The 20,440-nt window shown below is 32.0% G+C and overlaps 1 protein-coding gene across 1 annotated transcript in view; it reads right to left on the reverse strand.

The window, feature by feature from the left end:
* Positions 1 to 20,189, reverse strand: part of LOC131857071 (putative UPF0481 protein At3g02645) — a 28,686-nt gene extending 8,497 nt beyond the window's left edge. Inside the window, exons 1-2 of the mRNA XM_059209107.1 lie at positions 19,999 to 20,189; positions 19,866 to 19,906 (exon numbers count right to left, since the gene is read on the reverse strand). The gene's annotated coding sequence lies outside the window, so the exon portion shown is untranslated. The remainder of the gene's footprint in view (positions 1 to 19,865; positions 19,907 to 19,998) is intronic.
* Positions 20,190 to 20,440: the final 251 nt, after the last annotated feature.

A 20,440-nucleotide genomic window follows, 5' to 3' on the forward strand; every position in this document is an offset into this window, starting at 1 on the left:
TTGTGGTTTCCAACTCACTTTTGTTGCTAGGTATCTTTCAAAAGCTTATTATCCATCTTGGGAGTTCCTTTTATCAATGATAACTCTTATTTCCTCTTCTATAAGCTTATTAACCACTATGTGGGTTCTATCAATCATTCTCTCTTATCAAGATCTTGAGCCTTAGGGTCATGTCCATCATCCTCCCTTATTGGGATACTAGGTTTAATTCTCCATATTGGGATCTTGGGCCTCGGAATTTTATCCATCACTAGACCTTTATTCTAGTATTGTGAATTCTTAAGCTATAATTAAGAACCATCATGGGTTCCCAAGGTTCCTAGAAAATTGCTTAATCCTTTGATCAAGTAGAAATTAAACCTTGAGAGATAAATGGGAACTCTTTGAAATGTGCTAAGTTGTTAAACTTGTCCCTTGAAACATTACTTGCCTTATCATCATGTCTTTTGTAAAATCTTTTAGGAAAAATTATGATCTATCAAGGGTTCTAGAGGTTTTCATAAGCACTCTAACATTTGACTTATCGTAATATTTCTAAATATTCATCATTTTCCTCAAAAATCAAAATATGAATGCCATTTTCACTCATTCACCAAGTGATCTCTTCACTTTTCCAAAAATCAAAGTGATGAGCTAATTGATGATTGCACTAGGGGTTAAAACTAGTTGATACTTTGACCTATCCTAGAGATACAATCAACCTCTATTTTAGTTACAAGTGTGAGGTCAAACCTCTAATAAATCATAGATTGACCAATTTTTCTTTAAATATCACCAAATTTGAACAACTTTCAGTTAATATACTTAACAAGATGAACCCTTAACTTGCCAAAATTCCATTAAAATTTCCTCATACAATAACTTATCAAAGTTTAGTAATAAACAATATAAGAAAACATGAATTGAAATAGAAATATTTTTGGTGATGCAAGATCTCTCATGGACCAAGATCCTCCTATATAAGACATGCTTGGTAAATGTAAATGAAATATTCAATGAATTTGTAACTTGTGAATATTTAGGCAAATCTAGAATCTAAATCTCATACTTCGCTAATTTTAAGTATTTCATTGAAGAGGATTAATTTGTATCCGTATATCCTTTAAAGAGACCATGTACTCCATTTATTTTTTCCCATGTTCTTTTAACCACTCAAAAACCAATCACTCTATCAATTTCTTTGAATATTTATTTTTAAGCAATTGATGAATCTATCGTAGTTCATCTTATAAATGTGTATCATGTCTTATAAGTATGTTTTTTATGATTTGTTCCCTCTAGGAACCAATCCTTTGTCAAATATGTCATTACTATATCCCTACTTTAAATTATTGTTTTAGTTAATGCATATTGATACTTTTATTGTATTTGCTAGCATTTTTACCCAAAGTCATTTTCACCTCCCTGTTCAATTAAATATTTTTCTACAATACTTATAATTATCACATATATACTATCACTTAACAACACCTCTAGAGCTAAGTTCATAAAAAATATGGTAAGGAATTTTTCTAATATAAGAAAATTCTATGTGAGTGAATGTTAGGTTGTATTGGTTTGATCTATTACCTACCAAACATCTAAATAAATTTTCCAAACTCATATTTATAACCTCAATTTTACCATCAATTTGGGGATGATACACTGAACCAAAACTCAAGTATGTTCCCAAATTCTTCCATAATGTTTGCCAAAAATGGTCCACAAACTTAGTGTTCCTATTTGAGACTAAACTCTTAGGTAAGCCATGTAGCTGAAGTAACTCCTTGAAAAAACAATTTTTTATATGAGTGACAAAAATTGTCTTTTGAAATTATATAAAATGAACCACTTTTAAAATGTATCAACTAAGACAAAGATTAAATCATTTCCTTAGTATGTTCAAGGAAACCCTAAAAAATTTCTATGTTGATGTGCTTCTTCTACCTCTTTGTTTTTACTAATAGTTTCAGTTAGAATGATCAAGAACCCATAATGAAGCTATGCATACTTCAAAGGATCAACTATGAAACATTCCTTCCACAAGAAATTTTTCGAACTTGAGCTTGTATTAATAATGAGATAAAAAAAGATATGAATTGATATGATAAAAGGCATGAATGAGCCTTGCTTATACAGGAAAGGTGATGAGGTAAGATTACAACTATCCTTGATATTACCATAAAATGCATGATACATAATGATTAATGCCTAAATACAATATTAAATATGAGACGTGAATCATGTCTTCTGGAATGCCACCTATGATAACTATCATGATCCTCTGAATATTATTAAATGATAAGTTACATAAAGTAACTTTATGACAACTAACTGAAATGCAAGATGGATCCTAACTAAACTTTACATGTGAATAGGTTCTAACTATGAACTATCTAAGATATAACTATATTCACACTAACACCCCCTAAAGTGCAACATAGGGAGAAAAATTATTATACAAATGATGCAGGACTAATATATGATAATCCAATATGGGTCCTAGCAACTAGGACATGCTAGGTAACCATTCATAATTAATCATGCAACTAACCACTCTCAAATAGAGAAAAAGAGAAAAACAGTGTGAGAAAAAAACCCTCTCCAAAAAAGAGATAATGTAAATAAAGTACAAGTGAAAGACAAAGTGATGTATGGAGGTCTCAACATTGGTACCCCCCACGAACTACATCTATCACAAGAATCCAATTTCTAGTGTCCCCATAGGATGGAAAGAGAGAGACTATGTAGCCCCCCAGAATGAATAATTTCCTATAAGAATGCTAAGTGTTTGAAGACAAAACAAGATCCAATGCTTACAAACAACTTGTTTCCCTTTAAGAAGAAGTATAACCATGTATAAATGCATGTATTCTTCCTATTCAAGATATGTTATAAAATGTGGAAAGAAGAAGAATGATGATAATGGCTATAAAAACTACTCATATGTCTCCTTGTCCAAATGATATAATGATGCAATAATCCAATTAGGGACTTCCCAATCAAAGAAGAAGAAGACAAACTATAACTATGTGAAAAATAATGTAGAACAATCTCCAAAGGTGAAAATATTGAAATGTGTACTCCAGCCAAGTAAAAAAGATAAAGATGATCCTCATGATCAGGAATGATGGAAGTCTAAACTAATGAATATAGATAAGAAGTCAATGAAAGTGAAGGTAGATCAAATATCTCTTAAGAAGGAATCAGAATTCTTTGGAGAAACATCAATTGAAGTGGCAAAAGAATCCAAAGTATCAGTGCAATCATGGAGCAACTTCTCTAAAAAATGAAGAGGCACATTACAATTTGAAATAGGATTATCTAGAAATGGCTAAATATCAATATCTCCATGTAACTCCCAAATGTGCATCCAAAGAGCATGAGGACATTTAAAATAAACAATAGACTCCACAATGCCATCATCTAGATGCAAAAGAATGGCTCTTAAGACATGATCCCTATTGCATTTTCAAGCAATTTTTGATGAGGCATGCTCGGTTCAAAGGGAACAAGATTATATAAATATGAAAACAAATAATGTTGTCTAAGATGAGTGCTAATGTCTTTAGTCCACTGTCTATAGTTCTCCCTCTTCAAGATGATCAAAGAAAGATGAAACAATGAACCTATTGCAAACTATCATAAATTCTTCAAAAACTCAAGGAAACAACCATCATATAAACCTCAAAATATGTTAAGTGATTAAAAAATGAATCCCCCAACAAATTATACCCCTCCAAGTATTAGAATGCCAAAGATATCAAGCAAATTCTCAAAAGAATGCAAAAACTCAATAGATAGTAGTTGGGACTGGATCTAGAAAAAGAGAATGGACTGAACAATAGAGCTCCTCAATACCTTTTTAATGCCATAATAATCATGGAAATCAAACATCATGGTTAAAATTTGAGCTTAGGAGTGCAAATAGAAGGGTTGAATTCAAGCTACAAAAAATGCTAATAAATGACAAATTCGGGTAGATTGACTTGCATGAGTACAAAGCTGGTAGAACTAGCTTTCCAAAAATATATGGATAACAAAATTTTGACTTTGAATATGTCCAAAACATGCTCCATAGAAAAAATTGCCTATATGAAACCCAATGAAACAAAATGGAATTCTGACTTTGCAGGTCCAAAATATGCTCCGTGGAAAAAAAATGCATATATGAAACCCAATGAAACAAAATGGGGGCCCAAATTAGCCCTGCACAAATCGGTCCATAGTCATTGTATATTTTTCTCCAAAGGCTATAGGTTTATTCTATTTCAATCATGTCTCTATCTTCTCATAAGGGATGTGCATAGGTGAGATAATTGGTGGAGAAAGAGACACATTTTTCTCTATCTCTACCTTTTTTGGTGTCTCATTAACCTTAGGTGACCCATTTTCTTAAAGTGTTTCATTAACTTGGCATTTATCAATTTCTTCATGTGTCCTATCTTCTTTATTTGTCTTAGGCCTCAAGGGCCTACCATTAATGTTATTCCGTGCACAAAATTCTTCTTAGGAAAAAATTGAAAATTCAGAATTCAACCTTCTTTTTATAAAAAATACTATAAAACAATGGTGTGATAGAGCTAAATGATTCCCTTTATTTATATATTTATAGACTTCATCTTTAGAATATTATATGAAAAAATTGAAATAGTCACAAGTCTTTTATGGTGTAAATGACTCAAACAATTAGAATACAATATGTAAAGCAAGGATTATCTACAATCACATGTTAGATACCTAATAACATACATAATGATGCCCATGCATAAATAGGATAAAGAGAGGCATTTAGTACCTTGTGTTGAGGATTCAAACTCTTCACTAGGTCATACAAATTCAGCCATGATTTCCACTACATTTGCTGAGAATGGAGGCTCTTCCCTTATTGAAGGCAACCCAAAAACCTATCTAATTGTAGCTTCCAACGAATCAATCCTCAATACCATAATCAAAGATTCATTACTCTATAATTTTTATGCAAATTGATGTTTCATTACCTCATTATACCTTTTCAACTTTAGAAAATACTCTACCTAGTTTGCGCAATCAAAAAATGGTCAACAATCTTGATTTATAAACAATAATTTAAGGTTTTATGACTCTCTAACAATGATCACGTCTCTACAAATCCTATGTTTAGGAGCTTCTTTCTTGTAGTTCTATTCTGAATTTAATTTCAATTGTTATTTTAAAATTTTCACAAATGCTCCTTACTAGTTCTCCTTCTAACTTACTACAATTGATTTCACAATTCTTGGTGTCATGTATAGTTTCTTCTTTAAATTATGTTTATTATTTTTTTTCTATTGAATAATTATGCAAATGGGATTTTCAAATGGGTTTCACATATGATAATCAATGTGAAATCTCCCTCCAACTAAAGGTTACATTTTTCTTGAAATGAAAAATAAGGTAGGAAGTATGCAAGAAAGAAATTGCATAATTTTTTGGATGATATAATCAAATAATAAATTTCATAAATGAGTGAAATTTAAGAAAAATAATTAGAGGAGGTGATAATAAATGAATTCAACATGGAAAATACTTGTAAGGAAATGATGGATAAGTATCAAGTTATCAAATTTGAAATGAGGTACATTTGAACGTAATTATAGAGTGATCAATTTAAAAATGGAAAATGATGAGAAGTAATGGATGCAATAGAAGTGAATTCCTTAAAGTTGGAATTAAATAGAGTGAAGATAGGTATCCTAAAGAAAACAACCATGGTCGAAAGATGATGAAATGTGCAAATGTAATCTACACTTAGTATGATTTTCTTTGAAAGTGTAGTAGTTGCATGTTGCAAGAAGGTGATGGTAGTTGTCTATAAGTGGCTAGAGTGAGTAAAGGTAATTAATTTGTGTTGTAACATGTTAGGTCCCATTGAAGAAAGATTCTTGACCTTGTTAGAGAGGGAGTAAAGGTTAAATCTGATATCCATAATATGAGAGACCACCCAATTCGCTAGGTTGGAAAGACCATCTCAAAAGCAACATCTCCACATCCTCAAAGGAATTCGGGGGGATCTCCTCTTTAGCACTGTCATGAGGATCAAGACCAATCTACATGCCATTTTCCTAAGGCTCAAAATAATTTTTTTCCATCATCCCTTCCAAAAACTTCTTATCAAACAAGGAAATATCATCATCCATGTTCACACTTCTACCCACGTCTACACTCAACCTTTTGGTTTTATCAACACGAGTCATTCTTACCTTTCTAGGGGATTGAGCACTCCCTAATATCAACAATGAGCTTGTCCCAGACCTTTTCACCTTTTGAGAAGTCCCTAGAAAATATTTAGATAAGCTATGCCTAATGGGAGACACAAGCTCAACCTCATCCTCCTCAATTGCAAAGCCCTTAGACTAGGAAAGAGTGGGATCTTTCTTGGCTTTCTTCTTAGGCAAGGGTTACTTTATATTACCACTATGATATCAAGCCTCTTTATATGATAAATCATATTTAGAGTCAATAAACATATCTGAGTAATGTACTGTGACATTTTGGCCATACTCTAATATATGCTTCCCGATGGGGGACTTAAGGGGAATGGACACAATATTTTTATATTCCATGACGAGGAGGATTAAGGCCCTTATAGTGGACTAGGTAAGAGGTGTATGGATAATAACGAGTCTAAGAAAATGTTAGATCTAATTGAACTTTTTTCCAATGATGTAAAGCACATGAAGTTGAATTAGGAGAAAATAATCAGCTCTTTGGAAGGTTTGGTTGCAAATTTAAACAATAAGCTCAATACTATGGTTAATGTTAGCAATCGGGCTATTAAGAGGAATAATGTTGGTCTCTGCATGTTAAATCAAACTACCAAATCCCTAGGAATGGAAAAGAAAAGAAAAAGGATAAAAAAAATTATGTTGATGGTGTGGAGGTGGAGGTTGCTAGTCTTACTAGTGGTTATGGGAATTAGGATTCGTCCAAGGCACAGAGCCCCCCCTCTAGGACTCGTAGCTATTCTAGGACTATTGATAACTTGGACCAAGTGATTAAAGAGGTCATAAACATGCATGACCAGATCATATAGAAGGATATGGAGGTTGCGAAGATTTTGAAAGATCTTTAGTAGGTTAATTCAATCACGTGCCCTATTTTTGTTTGTTGTTGTTGGTGGTTTTCTACTTGTTTGGTTATCTTTATTCAAAATATGTTGGTCATTGTAAGGGATTTAAGGTCCACTTCAAAACCTATTTTACCTTATAAAAAATATGTTAGGTCCTTATTGAAAATAACCTCGAGGCTATTTTTAGAAATCACATCTACTAACACTTCTATGGGTGTCTTCAATGGAATTTTCTAGATGGATGATGATAAATAAAGTGTAGAGTATTCTTATGTGTTCTTTATGAGGTATTCATATCTATTAAATATTAGTAAATGAGGCAATAGGCTTATTTATAGATGTTAAGATGGATGACTAAGTGTTGGATTATTGGGGAGATCATTTGATTTAGTTGATCATTATTGCTGCTAGGATATGTTGTTGTCATTGATGTCAACATATTCTTGTGATCTATTCTGGTGAGTTTGGGAAGATGTTTTGATCCGGTTTTAAAGTTTGCTTTTGCTGATCATTGTTTTGCAGAATCTGGTATTTCCTCCGGTATGATTAGATCTTGTGCTGAGACTTTGGCATATTGTCTTAGGTGATCTTATGAATCTTCATTTCAGATGGTTCATGATTAGGTGCTCCGCAAGTTATCTTTTCTCGTGATAATTGTTGATTGGTTGTGTTCTTGAGCTTCTAGATGTTGATCGATGAAGATTTAAAATGTTGGTGCAGATGTTCCAAATGATTCTAACATGTTTCCTAGTGTTTCCTATTCATGTCCTATTTGTTTTGGCAATTCAAATTTATCTTTGTGCAAGGTTTGGTGATTTTTATGAATTGGTGACGATTTTCGTGTAATGCGATATTTCTGGTGGTGAAGCATGTTGCGATTGGTCTTAGCAGGATTTCTAGTGGATGTGATCATTTGAGAATTTGAATTAGGTCCATGCTATGTAATGTAAATCATAATATTGGTCTTGTGATTGATCTTTGTATTGTGGATTGTAATTTTTATAATTGCAAGTTGAAGGTTGATGGTTTAGCTGACCTTGTTATCAAGGTTGATGATTTGTATATATAGGTGAGATGCTTATGCAATTTGTGTGTCAGTATTGTGTCTACATTATTAGAGAGAGATGAATGTGCAAACAAGGATATATCATTCAATGAGGTGTTGAGGTGAGTTTGGTGTTGTAGAGCATACAATTGTGCTTAACTGCAACTATCATTAGGCATTTGTAGATGTTATCATTGTAGTTCATTCCTTTAGAATTGTAGTCTGAATCATATTGTAAGTCAGTGAGAGTTCCCTAAGGGTTGTAGCCTTCTAGGCAAATGTCTTTTGAGTAGTGAGCTATAGGCAATGTGCCTGAATGCATGTGCATTCCCCATTGTAATATTTTCACATACTACTACAGAGTATCATCTTACTCTGGGTAGGTTCCAATCATGGTTTCTCCCTTAACCGGGTTTTCCACATCAAAAATCTTGGTGTTGTGTGTTGTGTTGTTAATTTGGTTATTTGAGTATTGCTGCAGTTTATCAGTTCTTATTTTGAGGTTTGATTTTCTAGATTCGGTGAGGACTGATTCAACCCCCAATACCCCCATCAGTCTTCCTCCTTGATTGCTGCTAACACTAAGAGGATGGAGTGATTTCTTTAGATATGGCAGGCACTAAGCGTGCATGTGATATACATGGTGAAGTGAACATTTTTTGTAGGTTCTATGAGAAATTGGTCTTATTATATGGCTTCTTATAGAGGTTCGGAGGGTGCCCATTACTCATCAATAAAAATTGAACTAGATCAATAGTTGTAATTTATATAGCTCCATTTAAAAAACTTTATTATATTTCATAAGGGCCTAGCCACCTTTTTTGTAGTTTTATCTTATAGTCCTTATATCTAGAATCATATAGAAATAACTAGTCACAATCATGAAATTACTTAGTTTTAATGAACTAGTCATGTCATTTAGTCCTCTATTTTTGTATGATTTTTTGTGTGTTAGCTGCATCTAACTTTAATTTGTCTAAATCATTGATTTGGTGTAATCAATCTATTTGAGATTCACTAATATCAATTCCTAACTATTTTATTATTCTCAATATTTTATTTTTCCATGTTCTCTTGTATGCTTAAACTCCTAGTAATATTGTTCCCCAATCCTTTTTGTGTAATTAAACCATCTTTGTCAAGATTTCTTCGAATTCCCTATTTGTAACCTCAACCAACCCATTTTATTGTGGGTGGTATGGTTTTGACTTTTTATTTATAATTTCATCTTTCTTGACCAATTGTGCAATCAATTTTTAGGTAAAATATAGTTCATAGTTTGTAACTATTTGTCTAGCCACACCATATCTTGTGAAGATCTCCTCATATAGAAATGTGGCTAATTTAGTGTTTCTAGTAGCCTTCAAAGTTTTAACCTCTACCTACTTAGTTAGATAATCTATACATACTAGTATATATGCCCTAGTGTTTGAGGCTGAGTCTATTGGGCCAATAACGTCAAGGCCCCATTTATCAAAGGGTGCAATCATAAACTATCATTTTAGGGGCATTTCATAACTTCTTTTAGGCCTCCCCATTCTTCAGTAGTGATCACATCTTCTTGTATACTGAGTTGCATCCTTATGTAGTGTTGGCCAATAGTATCATGTGTTCAGGATCTTGAATGTTGTTCACTTGGATACAAAAAGCTCTCGACAAGGATCATCATGATAGGCCTTTAGAATTCCATATACTTCATCTTCCCTTATACATCTACACATAACACTATTAGACCATTTGTAGAATAAATAACCAACTACCCATGAACATGGAATGTTGTGCTTAACCAAATGGGACGTTTTCCTTGTTGACAAACGTGGTGGTGTCTTGCATGAAACCAAGCAATTTTCTATGTCTACATGTTAAGGTGTATGCAATAATAAGGAAAATAATTTTTCATAAAATAAAATCACCCACAATTAGTTCCTTTGTTTGAATATGTTGTCTAGATATAAGATCAACTACTATATTTACTTGCTTGTCAACAAGGGTGATGTTAAATTCATGTAGTAATAGTAACCATCTAACAAGTTTCCCACTAACTAATATCATAAAACTCAATATTTTAAAACCTAATTGTTATCTTATTAGCTTACACCTAATTATGTGACTATGAACCTATACTCAATTACTTTTTATGTCACTATAATCAATCAAAATTAACGAAATAAGAATCGCAAGGTAGAAGATATGATAAATCTCATTTAAATACATTATTGTTGTATTTGTTTGGTCCATGAATTCATCAAAATCGCCAATTTTAAATTTTAAATTTTAAATTGCATGTCTTACATATTTTCTATATTTTTTCATCTCTTGTGGTTTCATTGCTATCAAGAAAAGCCAAGGTACTTTCCTATATCTTAAGAAAATTGCACTATTCTTTTAAGAAATATGTATTCATGAACAAGTTTAGATGTTATAATCTACACAAATCACTAAATTTCATGTCATTGTAGGACTAGGTCACACCGCTTGATTGATGCACATGACATACACTAGTCTAGGACCACATTGTACACTATGGCCTAGTTTGTAATACCATATTTATCTATGCAAGGTCTTCTAAATTTCTTCATTAGATATCTATATGTGATTTTTGATCATCCACAATATTACTTCAAGTCAATAAACAACAAGACAAACACTTCATTTAAGTAAAGTTAGATAATCATCTGAAATTATGTATGTGCATTTGATGCTTTTGGTAGACCTTGGTTAACATAATAAGAAGAGAGAGATAAAATTTTATTTCTTCACACTTTTCTCTTTTCTTTACATTCTCATTCGTAAGTGATTTAAAATTCCATTATCTTTTTATATTTTATGTAAGTATTTCCTTAGCGTTCTCTTTTATATCTACTTGTTAACCTCTTTCTTGTTCTCCATTCACAGTCTCATAGAATCATGAATTTGAATTAATGAAATCTAGTAGATTTAACTATATTTAATGTTTTATTTCTCTATTCCATTAAGGTAGATAAAAATTAAGATCTATAATACTAAACATAATTCTTAAATACAATTGATTCTAGTAATGTGAATATCTATTAAATAAGATCTAATAGGCTTCACTATACCCAAACATTGACTTATCCCTTTATTTCATTAAGATGAATCAAAATTTAAATTTAAATCATTATTAAAAATTATAAATATATTTGATTCAAAAAACCTTAATTATTTCATTACACCATTATAAAATTGATTTATAAATAAATTTTAAAGAACTTCGTAAATACTTTTTAAAATCATTTTACTACCTTCTTAAACCATACCAATAATACTATTTTGTCAATTATTATAACCAATTATAAAAAGTATTTTTATTGATGCATACCAGGATCCATCTAATATATACACTAAAATTGTTACACCAATTAATTGTTGCTTAGGGCCACAAACCGTTACCAAGACTAAATATTAATAGGTATCCTAAAAACCCTTTTAATTTAATGGTTTTCTTGGCATTAACATGGTTCTAAAAGAAAAATATTAGGTGATCATTAAAAACCCCTTTTCATACCAAAGCTTTTAATACCTTTTACTGATAGAAGAGTGATTGAAAAGAAAAAAAGGACTAGAAATTAGTTTGATCTCTAATTTCTTTACATCCCATTCAAATTCCTAGATAAGCCTTCTTTGATCTCTTTTTCCTCCTACAAAATGGTTTTCTTGATGTCTCTCCTATACTTACCATCTTTAAATCAACCCCATTGTTATGCTTTTTGTCTCCACCTCCTAAAAACCATTCTTGAACAACTTAACATCGTAACCTCCTTGGTTTATAGCACCATAGTGTGTATTACAACTTAATAGATTATTATTACGTTCTAATATACTTTTCTAGCTTTGATTCATTTAAAATATTATAACATTATTTTCTCTTTATTTTGGTTTATCATTTGTGTTGTATTTTAATAATTCTATTATTGTGATTATAATATTAAAATGGGATATAAATAATTTATAAGGCTTATTTTAGGTTAATTTAATAGAATACATAAACATAAGTAAATTTAATATATATTGAATTATAGACATGCAAAATCATTTATATTTTAATATTTGTTAGTCTATAATATGATCTTTTATTAATTTAACTTTTTTCGATGTTGTGTATAGCCATCAAGTTATTTTCATTTTGCACCTTAACTACTTATGCTATAAATTGATATGTTTTATTATTTTATTTGACCTTTTTAGTCATTTATGTATGTTATTACTGAGATTTTATACTAGCATACTTTGTTTGACTACATATTATAGGAGCATACATGTTGCAATATTATGCTTGGAGAATTTTCATATTCTAATATTAGATCACACGTATTAATGTAACTCCATGTGGATGGAAAAAAAGTCGCATGACTCGTGTATTTTAGATTCACATATGTGAATTGCAAATTTTATTTTTAGTATTTCATTCTGAATATTTTAAATATAATTATTATTGGGATTTGATTATGATTATCTAGCTCAATGTTAAGTTTGTGATGTTTATAAATTTTTTACATATTTTTGGATCATGTGAATCGAAGATAATTTTTTGTTATTACAATTATCAATAATATTTTCATCTAGGTTATAAGACATATAGAGAGTACTATGAGAATCACTTTCATTAGTTCCTAGTGCATCCTTGAAATTTATTCTTCAAGTGTGATGCCATGTGAGATCATTTATTTATTATCATGGATTTTTCCTTGTAGCCTTGTATGCTATTGATTTGATGCTAGAATATCCTTGTTCTATACTATATACTTAATTTACAACATGTATATTCTTTGTATGTGATGTTGCGTTTGTATCTTTTCTTAAATTATGTTTTGAAATTGATTAAACCAGGAGAGGGACTGAACTCGAAACATAATAGGGTAGAAATCACAAGCAATGAGCCCACCACCACCTAAACAAAGGAAAACCCTGTGTAGAAAGAGAGGATTTTGACTAAAGCAATCAATTGGCAAAAACAAGGATCTCGTGTCCTCAAATGCTTACACTTTCAAAATGAAGGGGTTCAAAGATCACTCTGGACCATATTCCAACCAAAAACCCTTGCGCTTCCAACAAGCCAACCAAGGAAACAAAAAACAAACAATAGATTTTGGAATGCATTCTACAACCTTGTTTCAAGAGGGCCACCTATAAACTTGGATAAGAGTCCAGAGGCACCGTTTGACCCAAAACTAACAGGAACTCCTAGCCATTCCATCATAACAATAGGCAACATTGAATAGACTCATGCAAATAAACTCATAGGGTTTTGGAAGGAATCCTTAAATTTTAGACAAAAAGAAAAACTTGCAAACAACCCATCGAAAGCCGCCTCAATAGAGTAGTTGTTTACAAAATCACTATGATACAAAAACCTGCCAAGAAAAAACATTGGGGGAAAAACATCAGACTTCAACCCAGAGACAAAAAAAACCCAACTTCAACGTCGAAATGTAATAGATATGGAGATATGTATTATGATTTTGGTATATACAATTACACAAGTCTTCTCTAATTATAATATGAATATATATAGATATTTTCTTTGTTCATATCTATGTGTCATGTTTATAGAGGAATCATTTCATATATGCTATAAAATTTAGATGAATTAGTTTTTGTATGTTTCTTCTAGTCCCATACAATATGTTTTATCTTTTTAAAATAATATTTGATGCATGATTCATGATCCATGTGATGGTTTTCAACCCAATCCCATGATGACAAGTGTCGGCATGAGATAGCTTGAGAGGAGAGGTAAGGAGAATTTAAAGCCTAAGAAGACACAAGGGTAACCTCATGTGGGTTGAGTTATTGGATAAAGATACTATCCAAGGATAAGGTTATTATCCAATGGGTAAACTCTTGTGCAAAGTTTACCCATGGTTAAGCCTTAATGAAAGGGTCAAGACCCATGTGGGTTAGTGTGTTGGAGAAGGGAAGCATTTATGACTCTGTAAAAGTCTTAAATGGTTGAGATGATGGGTTGGGGGTTAATTTTTCTTTAGGATTGTTCAAATGATTAGAAGAGGGATTAGGTTAATTTAGAAGGGCTTAGAAGAATCTAGAAGGGTATTAGTGAGCAAGTGGGTTCCGCAAGTGGGTGAGGATAAATAGGCCTTTTAATTAAATGTTTTATTTAATAAAAAAAGGAGTGCAACTTGCATTTGTAGGAGAATGTAAGCGGATGCCATTTTTAAATAAATAATGATTTATTTAAATTGGGGTTTGATTAGGGTTTTTAAATAAATATTTAATTTTTTTAAACAAGAAGAAAGGGGAATTAAATAAATATATTACTTTTTTTAATAGATGGGACTATAGTTAGTAATTAATAAATTTATTAAATCTATTTAACTAGGATAGAAGACGAGGCCAATGGTGAATTAATTAAATACACATTTAATTAATTAGAGGTGTATTGGTGTATTAAATAAATACTAATTATTCATTTAATTCATTGACAAATTTATTTGTCTACATTTGCTCCTATTTGAGACAATGTCATTTATCATGTCATTTCAAAGAAAAACTGATAGGCATGAGAAAAATGCCCCAAAGATGTTAGTTTGTGGGTTGGCTTCCCCCTCGAGAGATGGGCCAATCTTTTTGAAAAATCGGGTGATCCCTCTAAAAATAGAAAGAAGTGTGGGGATGATAGATAAGAAGAATTGGATTAAATGGCAAAAGACCCAAGAGAAATATGGTTAAAATCGAGAAACAATGAGGCTCAGAAGTTTCGAGGGTCCATGGTGGTGAGCGCGGTGAAGTAGGGGTAGGGTTGGGCAGGGTCTATTAAGGAAAGAGGGGCAAAATTGGGCTCATTTGCACACTCCTCCCTAGCTATCCAAAGCTTTGATAGTGACCCTTTATGAGTAGATTGTGGGAGTCTATTTTCCAGTGCACGTCATTCATCAGAAACAACATTACCTTCTTGAGGAACCATTATTTATTGGCAACACCAACAAATAAAATAAAAACCTTAATTAGTTTCTAACACAATCAATTAATCATACCTCAAAACAAATTTATACACATAATAATAGGTAAAGTTCAGTTGCTAATTCCTCAATGCAAAGGTCGGGCCTTAGTGATTCCCTACTCTTCAAGATCAAGGCCATGATTAACCATGAAAGTCATAAATGTTAATATGGTGATCCCATTAAATGCTATAATAAATTCCTGCCATATCAAGTTAAGCCTCACACAGATTTTGGATATTATTCTAGGCCCCTTTCTTATGTGGTGGGGTATTCTCTATTTTACTTTGATTGTGCTCTATTCTACTCTTCCTTCCATTATGGTTGGCAATAGGAGATAAGTTGAGCCTATTTCATGCGATGGAATGAATATTGACATTTACATTTAGGAGATTTTAGTTGTTGGTTGGGTTATTGTGTACTTGGAGAAGCTCCATGTTTTAGAGTCACAGACCAGTAGGGCTTTTGCTAAGGTTTAGAAGAGTCACATTATGTCTATTCATGTCTTGGAATTGGATATTTTTGAGGAATTCATTGGTCAAATTATGGGTTTATCAACTTAAGTAAAATAGACATTTAGAAATGGAAAGACATCATAAGCTACCATGAATAATTTTTTTAAGGAAAAAGAAAAACTAGTGAGGCTCTCTTTAATAGCTATGATGGGAGCTCCATTAAACCTATATGGGCCAAAGTTGCTAAAGTCATAATGAGGTATTTCACACTTAATGGCAGGTTTATAAATTTATGTGGGTACCATTTCATTTTACTTATTCATTTTTATAAAAAAAAGGTGTGTCCTTTCATTTTTATTTGTTGTCTTTTCTAGAGTTTAGGATTAGATAATAATAGCTCTAGCATTCTAGTTCTATTTGATGGTTTGATTCAATTAAGCATGGAATATGGAAATCTCTTTCTTATTGGAATAACCCTTAAAAAGGATGAAAACTTGAAAGATCTATAGGCCTTACCATGTTCATTATTTGGATATGAGTACTAACATAGAGGATAAATCAACTAAGGAGGAAGAGTTGGTTTTTAAGGAAGGTTATAGTCTGTGAAAAATTATTCAAACCCTCCCTCTAAGGATAATCCTAGTTTAAATAAAATCTCTAAAAAACATGCTAAGGTCCAAATTTTTTGGTGGAGTGGTTCTAATACTAGAGAATATGATCATGAGACTAAGATATATTCATTTGTTCAGAAAAGGAGAAATTTTGAAACAAATAAGGGGAAGGGTAAGGATAGTACTATGGTGACGAAGCATGTTTTGGAGAAAAGAAAATATAACATGATGGGGAAGATGCATATGGAGAATAGTCAGAATATTTTCTCTACTACTGAGGGGAAAGAGCATGGAAAGTCCAAAAGAAAAGAGAAATTGGAGGATTTTGATAATGATTAACATGAGCCTTTGGAGGATTTCACCTATTTCAATACTAATAGGGATATAGACTATGATTTTCTCAATCTCACTAAGGAGGGTGTGATGAATCAATTTAAACTCTCAAAATGGTTTTAAAATCAACCATATTAACGTGAAGTTGTGGGCAATTTAAAATAGGATGGATAATGTTGAAGGTAGTGAGGACCATTTGAGAAACACGGATGAGAATACACAGATTCTTGCTAGTTTGGAGCAAGTTTCTAAATATGATGGCCTTATGAAAAATAACTTTGAGGGTTGAATTAAGATGCTAGAGGACACAATTCAAAAGGTGCATCAGAAGTTGGAAACAATTATGAAGGTTATCTAGACAATAATTAAAAATAGTATTGAAGGGCTCCATGTTCTTATAGATAAGGTAAAAATTCTGACTACCAAGGAACTTAAAGGGATGTTAAAAGGTGTTGTTGATGTTGGCAAGGGTGTGATTAAAGGTAAAAAGGTTTCTTGTGAGAAGCAGGGGTTGAGTGTTTGTTCTCATAGCCATTCCAGGAAGCTCGTGGGAGGTCAAAAACTAGTGATTTAGGAGGTGGTCAACTTGCATGATCACTCGATGAAGACAGATATTAAAGTAACTAATATCCTTAATGATTTAAGTAGTCTTGTCTATTGCATTTTTTATTTTATTTTTAATGGTTAGATGTTGGTTGGATATTCATTTCTTTTAGGTAGCATTTTATTGTAAAGGGTTTTAGGGTCCTTTCAAAATTTATTTTATGTTTAATAAAAATATATCCAATATAATTTATAATCACAACTCCACTATCATGGAACTCCTACTACATGAGTAATTTAAAATTTAAAAAATGAGCAATAGATCTAAAGATACACTAAGAGAATCACATAGAATATGTGTACCAATATCATGTCATACCAAGGAATACTCATAAATATATTCGACACCTACAAACAAGTTTTCTACAATACAAATATGAACACTAGTCTTCAAAAATCTCAAGTTCTCCACACTCAAAAAAAGAAAGAGATCAAGGAGCCCCCCTATTGTCACTTAAAATGAAATATAATAACACATGACCATGAACATAGTGATCATCATGGCTCCAAAGAAAAGTCAAATATAATGCCATGTTAACACAAACATCTAGGAAGATGAACAGGAATAAATAGATAGCTTGTAAATCAAAACATGTAACATGTCCTTCAATAAACACCTCTTAAGTGTTAAACATATGAAAATAGTATGATCATATTCATAAAACCCTAAAGACAAAAGAATTATCCAAATCTGGTCATAACTAATATGTAAGACTCTTAAACGAAAGAAAGATCAAAACAACTCATTTGTTCACAACACCAAAAAAATTAATCCTAAAACAATATATAAAAATATTAAAATAATAAACTGAAATTTGTAATCAAGGGCTTGAAAGGGAGAGGGAAAAAAAAAAAAAAAAAAAAAACACCCTCCCACCTGCTCACCCTAGCCCAGGGTGTTGATGTGTTATTTAGATCTGAAACTATTGTATACTGATGTAAAGATTATCTGGACTATGGTCCCGGGCAAGGCCGAAGGTTTTCTTGCCTCCACTCTTTCCTACCGATGCCCGCATGAGTGGAGTAATGTAAAATTTCAAAAATGATTAATAAAATTCTTGGCTTCGGCCTCTTATCGATCAAACAAAAAAAAAAAAATTAAAATAATACATCATTATATTAAAATATAAAAATTTAAATGAAAAATCATATAAAAATATCTCCAAATTTATTAGCTTTTTATAAACTATAAGAAATCCAAAATCAAGAACTATATGCACTATATATGAAATCTACAAGCATGAGAAGGAAACTTGTCTTCCATCTAGCTTTTTTTATTAAAAAAACACTAATACCATAATATAATTCTTGAAAATAGCTTTCCATCAACCATGAGTAGTTAAAAATCTAATTCCTAACGTGAGACTTATGCCTCCAAGATAAAATCTACTCCTTTATGGTAACTCAAATATTGAATGGTGACTTTGTGCTTCCACACTAGTAAATCTCTCATAGTATATGGGTGCTTGATTGGTTATTCACCCACAACAATAGCACTCCAATTGCTTTGCTTAGGTGGCACGTCTCATTGGCAAGTATTGTGCTACAAACTTATGGTCCTAAGTCTGCACATTGGTTGTACCAACATCACTTACAATCTTGAGTATGATATAGGTGCATAGATTTGTAAAGATATGGAGACCTCAAAACTTTCTATGGTTTTGAGAAAATGGCCGAAAAAAAAAAAAAGGTTTTACCAAATTTAGGCATGTTATATCTAGGAGAGAGGATCCAGTAATTGAGCACTTTAATTTTGTGCTTCTCAAAATTCTACGTATAAATTTTAAATCACTCTCAATTTCTTACAAAAACTTACTTGGTGAGTCCCCTACTTATAACGAAGGTTTCAGGATCACAATGTGAAATATGATGCCACATCAACATGCTGTTTGCCAAGATGTCCAAAACAGCCTCCCAAGAAAAGTGAGATAACATGATTCATTTCTTTTTAGTGCTTAGGGATGTATTTCATTCAATTATGGCTAGTCAGCATCACAATATCAACTTTAAAGTCACAACTATGGGTGCAATGTTGTAAAAAATAATGAGCATTAAATCAACAATTGTGGACTCTAAATCAACAAATGCTATCACAGCTATTAAATCACACTCAACTCCTAGATTCTTTCCCTAGTTCAATATGTTTTTGAGCATTACAAATGCAATGATGAAGTTTATTTTTTCTCTAAAAGAACCCAGCAAAATTTCATCCCCAAAACCCTCACAAAAAATCACAAATTGAAAAACCACATGGAAAACCCCATCAAGCCTATGATCTGCAACAACCCAAGTCTACAAATACACTCCTAAACATGAAAATGCTTTCACTATTTTTATAATGAAGCCATGGATTTTAATATGCACAAAAATCTAATTCTTCAAGGGTTAATAACAATAAGGAGATCCAACAAAATTAAGTGTCCTGCAGTCAATTTTATTAACTTGAACAATTCCAAACACCACTTCCTCATTTGTATTCGTTAAGTCAATTTTCATAACCTTGCCTGTTCAGAACAATGTTTCCACAGTGTTGGTGTGTAACAGTTTAATACACTATTTCTACACTCTTTTAAATTCAGTCTTTCGATCATCGTTTCTAAGGTTGTTTAGAGATAGCTTTGATGATAGAATTCACTGGAAACAAATTGCTCGGAAAACTACGCAATTAAGGAAATGAAGTATAAACAATTATGACCAGAATACACTCGTATATCGATGATAGCAGTCAAGCTGATTCAGACTTGTATATTTAGTTTGAAGGAAAGAACATACCAGGAAAGCTTTTATGACTTAGGGGCCTTGGTGCGCACAAGCTGCAACAGATGACAATATTGTAATGAGTAAGTAGAACAAATAGCTAAACCAAAATGATCTGAATATTACTGAGCCTGGAAGTCGTGAATACCTCTAATATACCACGCCTTTATCGAAAAAGTTTCTCCTCTAAACCTCCTGCTCGCCCAAATTCCGTGAGACAATATTTCTATCTACTTGAATGCTTAAACTCAGCTTATATCTTAACGCTTTACTGCATAGAGAAGACGACTTCGCTGAAGAAAAGTCAATAAGTCAATACCGCCGCCAGCCTGTAGTTAGGGAGACCTCGTGCTAGAAATTGGTGAGGTGGGCCCACTTGCTTTTGAAAAGTCTGGAATAGACACTCAGATCTTTATTTGAAAAGTATACACTTGACCGCTTGACCAGCGTCCTTCAATTTTTTAAGAGACGTAGATTCTTATTATAGTTGTGGGGTACATAAACATACAAGTCTCCTTCAATTTAAATTACTATGCATTCCAACAAATACGAATAGTTTTTAATAAATTTCTCATACCCACTCACCCGTA

This window comes from Cryptomeria japonica, chromosome 7, assembly GCF_030272615.1.
Source record: "Cryptomeria japonica chromosome 7, Sugi_1.0, whole genome shotgun sequence".
Classification (NCBI taxonomy): Eukaryota; Viridiplantae; Streptophyta; class Pinopsida; order Cupressales; family Cupressaceae; genus Cryptomeria; species Cryptomeria japonica.